The sequence below is a fragment of the Lactuca saligna genome, chromosome 9 (genome assembly GCF_052625555.1).
Source record: "Lactuca saligna cultivar CGN05327 chromosome 9, ASM5262555v1, whole genome shotgun sequence".
Classification (NCBI taxonomy): domain Eukaryota; kingdom Viridiplantae; phylum Streptophyta; class Magnoliopsida; order Asterales; family Asteraceae; genus Lactuca; species Lactuca saligna.
This window is the reverse complement of record NC_136425.1, coordinates 55582007-55595085: the sequence shown is the minus strand read 5'-3', so window position 1 is coordinate 55595085 and position 13079 is coordinate 55582007. Positions and strand designations below refer to the sequence as shown.

At 41.0% G+C, this 13079-nt stretch overlaps 1 pseudogene; it reads left to right on the top strand.

Annotated features, from left to right (window-relative positions):
* The first annotated feature begins 9681 nt into the window (after positions 1–9681).
* On the top strand, positions 9682–9800 carry LOC145018921 (5S ribosomal RNA; annotated as a pseudogene).
* Positions 9801–13079: the final 3279 nt, after the last annotated feature.

The window sequence follows — 13079 nt, the reverse complement described above, 5'->3', positions numbered from 1 at the left end:
TTCAATACCTTTGAGTAGCAAAGGTGTATAATCATGTTCATTTATACAAACAACTCTACTATTAAACTATAATAGGTATAGTTTAGCAAGTCACTACTCACTATTTGTTGTACAATGAAACATACAAAGAGTCAGTTCTTACATGAGTCAGTACATACTAATATGAGAAACATAATGAAAATACTATGATAAGAAACAAAGAGAACACACTACATACTAGACAGAGAGAACATACACTACACTAGTACATACAATATATATACAAGAATACTATAACATAAGTGTAAGTTGCTACTTCGGGGCATGGCATCATTGTTGTGGCTCGTTTTGTAACCAGAGTCTCCTGGAGGGAGAGCGAGAATTTGAGTATAGATCTATACTGGACTGACCATCCTACACCATGATGCTAGCTACAATGGGACTTGCAGGTCTACATGTGATGAATGTCATACTATTTCGACGTCTTCGAGCATCGTGTTTTACTAAGTCGATCAAGTATGGTTACAATTATATCACATTATACGTTAATTAGCAATTGCCTTAAGGTAGTTAGCACATCAATAGTTACTATAATACAACACTATAGTACTTTATTATTTTCCGCAGTACACTCACTTTGTGATCTCCTCGCATAAATGGTAATGTAAAAACTATATTTTGTTAATGATAGTCACACTTGGGAAAAAATACACTTTTACAAGAAAGAAACAAACATAATATTTGATGCCTTGGTAGAAGGCTACTTTTAGTAGAAAATATAGGATTTTCTAGGAGATACCAACATTTACTACAAACTTCTACAAACATTTACAAACTCATATTTCAAAGACTTACAAACATTATCATACAAACAATGACAGTAAAATGCTTATGAACTTACCAACTTTTTAGCTGATCAACTCTTTCAAAATAACTAGTATTCTCAGGTCATCAGTAGATAGGTATTGATGCTAGGTTTTGAGAAGATAGAGCACATTCAAGACTCATCTCTAATTTTGATTTATATTTTTGGTGTCTTATAAATATAGAGAACACACTTGTATTAAAATTATATTATTAATGCAATGGATGATGTTTTTTCTTGTTTACTATTATGCTTTGTTATGATACTGTAGATGACGTCCTCTTCCCCAGAACGTTTCCACCATTTAGGTTTTGGGGTGTGATAGATTGGTATCAGAGCATTGTTTATAGTGAATCCAGTATATCAACCCATAAAAGATATGCAAAGTATAAACACAACGGGATGTTGAACATCACAAGTAGACTCGGGGATGTATGGTCAGTTTTGTGAATGACATAGCCTGATCAACTATGTTCGTTTGAGAGGTGATTAGCATCTGCCTAAGAATGGTTGTGAGGTTGCAAAAAGTCTAAAAAACGTACCAACACTATTACAATGAGAACATTAGAACATAACATAAACCTAAAATACTATAGGAGTACATTGTGTTACTATAATTATGCTAAGGTTATATGTGATTAAGGTGTCATAGACTTAGAATCAGTGATTTTTGCTTTACTTCCTAGTCCTTGTTTAGTTGTGGATTTAGAGTTAGGGTTACTTATTCGAATGTCTATCCTGTTTTGATTTCATATAACTGGTATGCACTATGTATGTATTGAAGTAACTGGTAATGATCATCTTATAATTATCTTAAGTAGTACGTCTGTTGAAATTAGATTCTTATACCCCTTTTCTAGCCTAGATATCATGAATGGATTCAATCCTCTTGGCGACCCGTACTTCCCAAATGAAGGAAATGCTTGATGGCTTCAAGCATATCCAGCAGAGGATCATCCAATCCCTTTGGATGATCACCACGCTAAAGGATTTTATGATGGTTCTGAATCTGAACCAGAAGTCAACAACCTACCTCAAGAGGCTCAAATTGCAAATCTCAACTCCTGACCAGCATTTCAAGGTCCTACAACCTTGTGGGTGACAAAATTGAATCAATGGAGCCATGAACAGGGTCAACCTTTAAACTTCAATGGAGATCGAAGATTCTACAATGTTAGCGACGGAGGCTCAACTAACCGAGTCCTACCCATCATGGTTCGTAGGAGTTCTTAGAATGTTGAGCAAGGTCGGGCGGTTATCAACCGAGTCATGGAAATTGATGCCAATTCAAGCGTTAACACGGTCCGCATAATCCATCTCGAAGAAGTTGTGGAAAGGACTAGGAGAGCCAATGAGACTATGCAGCAGGAACTAATTGACTCTCGAGCTGAAGTCTTAGAACTTCGAGTGCATTAGAGAGCTCATGAGCGACATCTTCAGGACATAGTTCGTCAACTGGTAGATCTGAGGGTTCGCCCAAGGAGTACCGTTCGCCGGTAGAAGATGTCTAGCTCATCTTTTCTTTTTGTTTAAGGAATAGCCTTTGTTATCTGTGCTCTAAGTAGCATTGTTTTGTAAAATATTCCTATCTTCCAAATACTTCAACTAGACTTCTAAGTTGTCAGCATGTTCCATACATGGTTTGACGTAAGACCTACTGTTAGGTCATTTTCCCGAACTCTTTACATCAATAATACCAGTAATATTGACAGTTATGTAATCTATTGAAAAATCTTTGCTCTTGTGTTTCCCTGCTCTACTATTGTGTCTCTATTTCAAACATACATTCATTGAATTGTTTGACTATGGCGATTTAGCCCATGGATCACTTTCACTATACATACAATTGATTCTTACTATCATCGTCAATATTTGTAAACTTTAAGTTAAGCAATGCATCCTTGAAGAGTAAAAAGACGTAATCCTCTGAAAACTTCAACACCACCACTACCACCTCCTCCGCAATATAACCCAACAAATATTCAAGCTGCTATGAATGCGGTTGGTATGGCAGCTCTAGCACAATTCACCTCAACCAGTACAAGTGGGAGTGACACTTATGTACCTCCCAGTATTATCGAAGCTCCAGTGCACTCTAGACAATGCTCGTACAAGGATTTCACCAGCTGCAAGCCCAGGTCCATGAATGGGACTCGCTGAATCATTTCCCTATCGCAATGGCTCGAGAAGACGGAATCGGTCTTTGAGATCCGTTCCTGTTCAGAAGGGAGAAAGGTAAAATTTTCCGCCTGCACCTTTGCGGACCGAGCTCTGACATTGTGGAATAGCCATGTCAAGTCACTATCTCTTATAGTGGAAAATGCTATAGGCGGGGAAGCTCTTAAGGAGCTAATGATCGAAGAATAATGCATGAGGGGCGAAGTTCAAAAGTCGGAGCAGGAGCTCTGGAGCCTAACCATGAAGGGCTCTGACATAGTATCCTACACTACCAGATTTAGCGATCAGTTAGCCCTATATCCAAGAATGGTCCCTTCTGAAGCTAAGAAGGTGGAGAGGTATATCTGGGGGCTGGTGCCTCCATTTCAGGGGGATGTACTAGCTTCAAACCCCGCTATGTTCGACAGTACGAAGAGATTGGCACCACGACTCATTGACCATGGGGTTCGTACCCCGTCAACCACAACAACCCTAGCCATCTCAGAACCCTCGAAAGCTGTTGGCAACAAGTGGAAGTTCTGATATGACAAGAAGAAGCAGAAAGCTTCGAAAAAGCAGCAGGTCGTGGCAGTTGATGCTGCAATAGCACTTGTCGCTGCTGCTCCAGTAAAGTAGTACGCTGGAAACCTTCCGAAGTGAAAAAAATTCAACTTTAACCACACTGGAACGTGCCGGGAAATACAGTGCTCTAACTACAACAGGAAGGGGCACACTGCCCGTTTCTGCAAAGCTCCGGCAAGGCCAATCAACCAAGTCCCCGACGCTGTTGTGGGCCAATCTTGCTACAGATACGACGAGGTGGGCCACTACAAAAGGAACTTCCCTAAGGCAAGTAATATTGGTAGAGTAGATAGAGTTTTCGCTATAGGCCACAAGGAAGTAGTTGTCGACCCTACAATGGTCATCAGTATGTTTTACCTTGAAAAATCTTATGCATGCATACTGTTTGATAGTGGAGCGGAGATGAGTTTCATGAAGCAGAAATTCGCTTACTTACTTAAACAACAACCACACACACTTAAGGAACCATTCACTGTAGAAATGGCTAACGAAAAAACTGAGAGTACCAGAAGTATATACATAGGATGTACTCTAACTCTAGATAGCCATTCATTTCCAATCGATCTCATGCCAGACTTAATTAAAAGTTTCGACATCATTATCGGCATGGATTGGTTGAGTTTTCATCACACCGACATCATGTGTTACGAGAAAGCTTTTCTTCTTAACTTTGTGTCTAGCGATACTCTTATTATCTACGACGACAAACCCGACGCGAACCTTCGTATCATCTCAAGTATTCAAGATTAGAAGTACTTGCGTAAGGAATATCGCGCATTCCTTGAACACATTGTCGATAATATGCCAAGAAACCAAAGACCTAAAGAACATCATGGTAGTGCGGGACTTTCCCAACATCATTCCAGAAGAACTACCAGGATTACCTCCGCAACGACAAGTCGAATTCAGAATCGACTTATTCCCATGAGCTACCATAGTAGCAGGGATTTATTAGATCGAGTTTCTCTCCTTAGGGAGCACCGGTCTTGTTCGTCGAGAAGAATGACGGATTGTTTCTTATGTGCATCGACTACAGAGAACTCAACAAAATTACGGTCAAGAACAATTACCCTCTGCCTTGCATAGACGATTTACTCGACTAACTGCAAGGGGCAAATTACTTTTCAAAGATAGATCTGAGATCCGGGTATCACCAGTTGCAAGTGCCAGAGGAGGATGTCCCAAAGACAGCCTGTGACAATCGAAATTTTCTATCCTGTACAGTCAAACACTTCTTTGAAAGTCAAACTAATTCTTGCTATCATTTAGCATAATTTGGAATCTGTTTGAGCGTTCTGAGCCTTGTACACTTAAGGTATAAATGTCGGGGCTTATCTGCTGGAGAAAAAGCACAAAGAACAGACCTGGAACACCTTAACCAGGAGTTCACAGCCACCACCATGGAGTTTACAGCCGTAAACTCCATGTGGGCTGTAAACTCCCACTTATATGGAGATATGTTAGCCATTTGCCTATTCATTCCCTTCCCTTGGCTGAAATCCTCTCAACTATCATCCCGAACTTCGTCCCCGATCATCAAAACTCATAAGTTTCTTGTCCTAATTAGTTAATATCGTACTTAATCTAGTGGTCTTACACAATTCTATCCATGAAATCAATCCAATTGTGTTGATCTTCAAGTGTTCTTAGTTTCACCAAGAACACACACTAGTGTTCTTGGCCGAAACCGACCTTTAATGCTCCTAGATCATATGTACTCTTGTTCCAACTCATTGTACATTAGGTTTAACATGTTTGGAGCCTATAAACCATAAGGAAACACATGATCCAAGGAGTTAACGGCCAAGTAATGTTCTTCGGCTGTAAACCCTTTTAAGTAGTGCAAATGGCACCCTAGTCCCTCCTTTGGCCTTGGACACTAAGATGTATTAAGGACCATAAACACCAATTTTAGAGGGTTGAATGAGAGTTTACGGCCAAGGATCCCCTCAAGGCTGTAAACTCCAGTAAGTGGTGCAAAGTTGACCTAATCACCTTACCAAGCATTGGATCTTAGTCTAGAACTTCACACCATTGAACTAGGGACTTCAATCATCGAATTGGTACTTTATACCATGATTTTATGACCGTAAACTCATGGGGAAGTGGTCCCCAGGCCGTAAACTCAATATAAGGTCATTCTTGGACCTTAAACCCACCTAACCTCTTTTTTGAGCCTTGGAACACTTAACCACTTAAGAACTAATAAATTTAAGCCCCATTTGGAGACCCATTTTAGAGTTTACGGCCAGGAGTAAGACTCAAATCAGTGAGCCGAGTGGAGACTCAGTGAGTTGGATAAGACAGGACTCGGAAATCGGTAGACTCGGCTAGTCATGGGTAGACTCGGCTAGTCGAGTCGCGAATGGAGGGACTCTGAGCATATGAACTCGGCGAGTAAGTAGGTAGACTCAGCGAGTAGGGTTGACCTGGAAGGTTGACCTTGACCAGGACTTTGACTTTGAGCAGAGTTGACTTGGTTGACTTTCGGGGGACAGTTAGACTAAGTGTTGCATTGGTATTGGTAGCTAGGGGAGCTACTGGAGCAAGAGTTCAGAGAGTTGTCGGGTAGCAGCTATAAGGGTTATCAGCAAGTGCAAGTGAGTTTCCCTTTTTAATGAATGGGTCTAAGGCCACAATGCCGGCCCATGTAGTTATGAGCAGAAGACCCGGGGGTTAGCCCTAGGCACAATATGCTAGTATGTTATTCAGGACGAGGTCCAATGATAGTGGCCAGCTGCCCAAGGATTGGTTTATATGATAGTTTATACTTGCTGTCTGTGTGATACTTGTATATGCCTGGTAGGGAGGTGAGTATGGGTGAGGTCTCGTATCTCACCATTAACAAGTGTGGATGGTGTTCCACATCTCATTAGCAGCAGAACAGGGGCAAGGCCTATATTACTGAAAGAGTGAGTGTGGGTTGGGATCCTATCTCACTATCAGTAGAAGCATGGACGGGGTTCCATGACTCATCATTAGTAGGACAATGGCGAGGCCCAGGATAGGCGAGGCCTTAGGACGAGATCCATTAGTATATGTTTAGCTTATGTGTTGTGATATGTTTATGTGCTATAATATGTTAGCGGTTGAGGCCCAGTGATAGGCGAGGCCTAAGTGAAACGGATCTGTATCCGAGCGGGGCTCCAAGCCAGGCGGGGCTTGGACCGGCAGAGCCGTTGTAGCGGGCGAAGCCCGAGGTAAGGGGGCGAGGCCCATAGCGGGCGTGGCCCAGTATGTGTAGTATGTGGTTATGCATGGTATGTGGTAGGTTGGGGAACTCACTAAGCTTCATGCATACGGTTTTCAGTTTTGGTTTCAGGTTTTTCCCGTAACGGAGGGAAGAGCTCGGTGTGATCGCATGGCACACACCATAGATTAGTCAGCCTGGGAATGTTTTACTCTGATAATGAATCTATGTTTTGGAAATTAATACTCTAATTATGTTATGGATTGATAATTATGTTTCAAGTAATGTTTTATGAAAGAAAATTTCAGTCTTGAATTTTGGGACATTACACTAATGTCAATGCAAGAATGCATACTATCTGCACCAATCTCCTTGAACACACACGTGAGAGATCTGATAGAAACCATGAGACCCTGCTGCAAGCCCTAGCTTAAACTCGAGCCACAGTCATAGAGCTTCGAGTACGCCAGAGGGTGTACGAAAGATACCCGTTTGATATGGAACGTCAACTAGCTGAACTAAGGATTCACCATAGGGGTGATCATCGCCAGTAGGAAATGATTTACTTTCCCCCTTTGTTTTAGAGAACCGTGTTCATGTTTGTGTTTTGTGTAGAACTTTTCTATGTGACTACCTTGTACTGTAAGTACTTTTAGTCAGGCCTTTACATTGTCAAGGAATTTTCTACTCCGGATGTGATGTAAGACTTACTATAACGTCAATTTTTCCGGAACTTATTACATCTTAAACATCAATGATACTGACAGTTGGCTAACTTCCATGTCACTCTTTGTTCAATTACTTTCATCATACTATTGTTGGAGTCTACCTGAAATTCACCCTAGTCAAGTCATTGGACTGGGGTAATTTAACTCAGGAATCATTCTCGATTCTCTTTCAAAGGTTGGATCATGTTATTCACCATCCAATGGTACCCTGATTTAGATGAAAAACGTCTTGAGACCATTCTATGAACTTACTTCTACTCCGTACTAGAACTGCATCATGGGGATGTAGCTCACACCTTCGAGAACATACTTCTACTCTTTACATGAACAATCAAAATACATCTAGTTTCAACCATCCTCGCTCACAAATTTAATTTCTTTCTGTGTAACAGAATCATGTTGCCGAAGAAAAATGATCAGCCCATCAACCAAACACCGACTCTTTAGATTGATGCAACTACCTTTCAAGTTGTAGTGTCAGCTACCGTAACTGCTATTCTGACTCACCTTAATGATAACAACGCAAATGTTAGCAGGATTGTTAACAATAATTCCAATTCAAGTAACAATCAAGAACCTCAACAAGTAACGAACTACCACGGCACTCCGAATTTCAAGCCCAAGAATAAAAAATGAAGGTTCTAGGCTAAAGCTAAAGGAAAATCACCCCAAGGGGCGAGCAAAAGACAACAACAAATGGCAACAGTCACGGACTTGCAATGCTTTAAAACCGAGAAGAGTAAACGAAAGTGCCAAGCCCAAAAGGAGTGCAAGAGATCCCAAATACTTGCCATGCAACAACAACAAGTGGTAACTCCTGCCATCCCAGCACCAATCAGACCATACGAGGGAAAACTTCCGTAGTGTAACAAGTGTAGCTTTCATCATACCGGGGCTTGTCATGAAATGCAATGCTGCATTTTCCACAAAGAAGGGCACCATGACCATAGTTGTCGAGCACCGGCACAACCCACTTCTCAAGTCCCTGACATTCGGATCAAGCCTGCACACGATAGAGGTGCTAAAACCGGACCCCATAAAAGGAAATTTTCAAAGTGGATGAACAAAGAAAACATCGGTGTCCACATAACTGTGACTCGACACCTCACTTCCACCACCAATGCTAGTATAAGTTAGACATGTCACCAATGTCATGAGACTGGACACCTCAAAAAGGATTGTCCAATAACAAAGAACTCGGGCGCAGAGGAGAGGATACTAAGGATCACTGCCGCATGAGAGACTACTCCGGACGCACGTTAATGTAATTAAGGAGTTTCGTTGTAACAGACCTAATAAACATGTTTAAAACTAGTGCAAATCGAGTCTTATCTTTTGTGAGATCCCATCAGTTAAGGGGCCCTTGTGCTGCGTATGCTTGCCTTTTGTAGTATACCTTGTACGCAACAATAGTCTTGTAGTAAATCTCAAGTACTGTAACTCTGTTAAAATTTGCACTATTGTGTTTTGTCTGTAATGCCTTTATGTTCAAATCTAATGTCTTGACATTCAAGTATGTCCAATATTATCATACAACTTGAGTCAATTCGATCCATACAATACCAGTTTTGTGCGCACATCTCTCTCTCTGAAATCGCCTTTCTAACGAAACCGTCATTCCAGAACTCTGAAGTACTTATGCATAGAGTACCTCATGTTTCTTATTCCTTCCAAATAAACCTCAGCAAACCTCCCCAAAATACCACTCGTACAGTACATCAAGTTCAATCGAAAGACATATATGGTTGACCTATCTTTGAAGAATGTATACATAGGGGTGGTATATAATCAAAGTTCTACAGGTTTAGAATTGATTATTCCACTTTAACTTCTTTTCCTCGTTGCGATGTGAGCTTAAAGAAGAATCATTTATTCGACTACCTTTTCAATCTTAGTTATATACGACTTGTATACACGAGGCTGTGTTTGATAAACTATGTATGACTTCTAATATGAACTTCAGGATGGAGACTGCCTAAGACTACGAGTAATCGCATTGTCATGCGAACAAACATAGAACCCAATACGACTCCGGCAACCAGATCTCCCTACAGTCTCACACTGATGGAGATACAAGAACCATCCAGACAGTTTAACGACTACTCAACAATAAAATGAGAAGACCAAGCCCCTCACCTTTTAGAGCTCCGGTCTTATTCTTCAAGAAGATAGACTTCAACGGTTGCAATCATACCAGCAGTAATGCACCAGATCCCATAAGAACTCCACAATTAAGTGTGCTTGGGCAAGAGTAGTACCAGGATGGGTGACACCCTGGGAAGTCCTCGTGGTGCAGACCTCGAAAGGATTTCCATTATAAATCATTACCTTCTGCCTCGCATAGAGGAGTTAGGTGACCACCCGCAAGGAACGAGGTACCTTTCAGAAATGGACCTAAGACTTGAATATCACCAGTTACGAGTGTTAGTGAAGGATGTCTCGAGGAAAAGCTTCTATACTCGATGCGGACGCCATGATTCCGTAGTGATACCCCTTAGATAGGACCAATCCGCCCGTAGTATTCATGAACTTAATGAATAAGGGTACGTCATTCTTACTTGGATCAGCTCGTCATTGTCCTTGTAAATGACTTACTTATATTTTCTTGTAGTAAGAAGGAAATCATAAGGAGCCTCTGCAACAAACCATGGAAACATTACGATCAGAGAAGCTCTAAGCGAAGTTCTCTAAATACGAGTTTTGGAATTGAAGAGTTGAATTCCTAAGACACACTGTTAGAGATGTGGGAATTCTTGAGAACCCTTCCAAAGATTAAAGTCATTGAGAATTGGTCAGCACCGGAGACGCCTACGGGAATTCGCCAAATTATAGGTCTCGCCGACCTACTATCGAAAATTCATTTAGAACTCCTCGCGAATCACAGAACCTCTTACGACTTTGACCCAGAAGGGAGTGGCCGTTGATTGTGAAGAGAAGATAGAGGAAAAAACCATTGGAATTCCAAGGAGAGGCCAAATTCTCTCGGAAGTATCACTCTGGTAAGGCTTGATACGCTTCAGAAAGCGTGGAAAGCTAAATCCAAGATAGTTCGGACCTCTGAGATTCGTGCTAGAACTGGTCCCGTAACTGACAAGTCTAACTTACCCCACGAACTCAGCAATTGACATTTTACCCTCCACGTCTCAAACTTGAAAACGTATCTTTCCGTCAGTATTCTTGTAATCCCACTCGATGAGATTGAGATCAACAAGAACCTCACCTTCGTGAGAGAAGCGTAGTCACCATAGACCGAGAAATCAGGCGAACGAAACAAAGCCGCTGCCCATTAGTGAAGGTTCACTGGAATGCCAACCAGGGACCTGAATTCACTTGGGAGCACGATAATAAATCAATTAATGAGTATCCCCACTTCTTGACTCGATTATTCATACCTACATCCTTACCTAAAATTCTAATTTCAGGACGAGATTCCCTCTAACGGGGGGATGATGTGACAACCCAAATTTTATTTCCTGTACAGTCAAACACTTCTTTGAAAGTCGAACTAATTCCTACTATCATTTAGCATAATTTGGAGTCTGTTTGAGTGTTCCGAGCCTTGTACACTTAAGGTATAAGTGTCGGGGCTTATCTGCTGGAGAAATAGCACAAAGAACAGACTTGGAATACCCTAACCAGGATTTCATGGCCACCACCATAGATTTTATGGCCGTAAACTCCATGTGGTCCGTAAACTCCCCCTTATATGGTGATATGTTAGCCATTTGTTCAGTCATTCCCTTCCCATGGCTGAAATCCTCTCAACTATCATCCCGATCTTCGTCCCCGATCATCAAAACTCGTAAGTTTCATGTCCTACCTAGTTGATATCTTACTTAGTCTGGTGATATTACACAATTCCAACTGTGAAATCATTCCAGCTGTGTTGATCTTCAAGTGTTCTTAGTTTCACCAAGAACACACACTAGTGTTCTTGGCCCAAACCAGCCATTCAAGCTCCTAGATCATAAGTACACTTGTTCTAACTCGTTGTACACTAGGTTTAACATGTTTAGAGCCTACAAATCATAAGGAAACACATGATCCAAGGAGTTCACGGCCAAGGCATGTTCTTGGGCCGTAAACCCATTTAAGTGGTGCAAATGGCACCCTAGACCCTCCTTTGGCCTTGGACACTAAACTAGATCACCTCATTAGTGTATTAAGGACCATAATGTCACACCCCCGAACCAGACGGCGGAAACGTCCGGGGGCTGTCGTGACTCAATTGAATACCATCACAATGAATATACATGAAACATAACATTATACATCACCAACATTTGGAATGATACAACTGGTAGCGTTTACATCCATTACATTGTTCCAAAACATTACATTCTCAAAAATAACTGTTCGATATTAAATTAAACCACAACAAAACGTCATAGAGTACAATTCATCCTTCACTTTATCGGTTACCTGAGAATACAAGTATTTTGAAAAACGTCAACATATGAAATGTTGGTGAGTTCATAAGTAATGTTTGAAATCCAATGTTTGTAATGTGTTGAAAAACCACCAGAAAATCCGATATTTTCTGAAAATAGTATAGTAAAAAAGGTGTGAAGATCCATAGGTATGCTTGTTTGTTTCTATACTTGTAAAAATTGTTCATTTAAAATTGTGTGCATTCCGAATCCGTATGTATTGAAATACCCTAGGAAAACCCGATGTTTTCCTAATTCTTTGAATTACATGAATGTACATTGAAACAATTGCAACGCGTGAAATTATCAGTACCAGGCGACGTTGGATTATTTTTGAGCATGATTATTTGCTACAAACCACGTTACACAAACGACTAGTCTATAGCAATACTAACGATCCCGTAGGCGTCGTCCGTACCAATCACGTTATCCAACCTCCCTGACTACGTGTAGTCCCACACCCGAAGAGAACGAGGACACGAAGGCCTCGATGACTCCATTAGCCGGTTGGGGATAAAAAGGTACGAGGGGTCCCAGACCCGCCTCGCATGAAAAGGTAGACTCTACTAGCAATACCAAAGGACCCTTGGGGACCAGTAGTATACAAGCCATTGAAAGTCCTTTTACGTTATGTCGGATCGGTAAAACCCAACACTTCGTAAGATAGAGGTCTTCGGGCCTTAAGATCAGGTCATTGAGCTAGCTAGGCTCAACAAACAAGATTTTACACTTTTGGGGCCCAAAGATGGTGCATAGATGTCTGTGCACACTCGCATGTATATTGAATTCCCAAACGTTATTAGTTATGAATCGTAATGTCGTAGTGTCATAGTGTCGTCGTGTTAGTAGTTTCGGATTTTTATTGGTTCGAGACCGAACCAATTCGTTTAACAACGACTTTTGGTGTTGTAATGTATTGTATTTCGTCGATAGTCGTGGTACCATCATTTGGTCAAATTGCATGTATTGAATTAGCCTTGAAAATTTTCCGTTTTCAGCCCCTCCTTGTTTGTAAAAATTTACTTTTTCAACCCTTTATTTAAATACTTTCCGGTTTGGTCCTTAAATCAATTTTCTTGACATTTTAATACCAAAAATTATTGAAATAAATATTTTCCAGCATATTTTTCCTAGAAAACAGCTTAAGT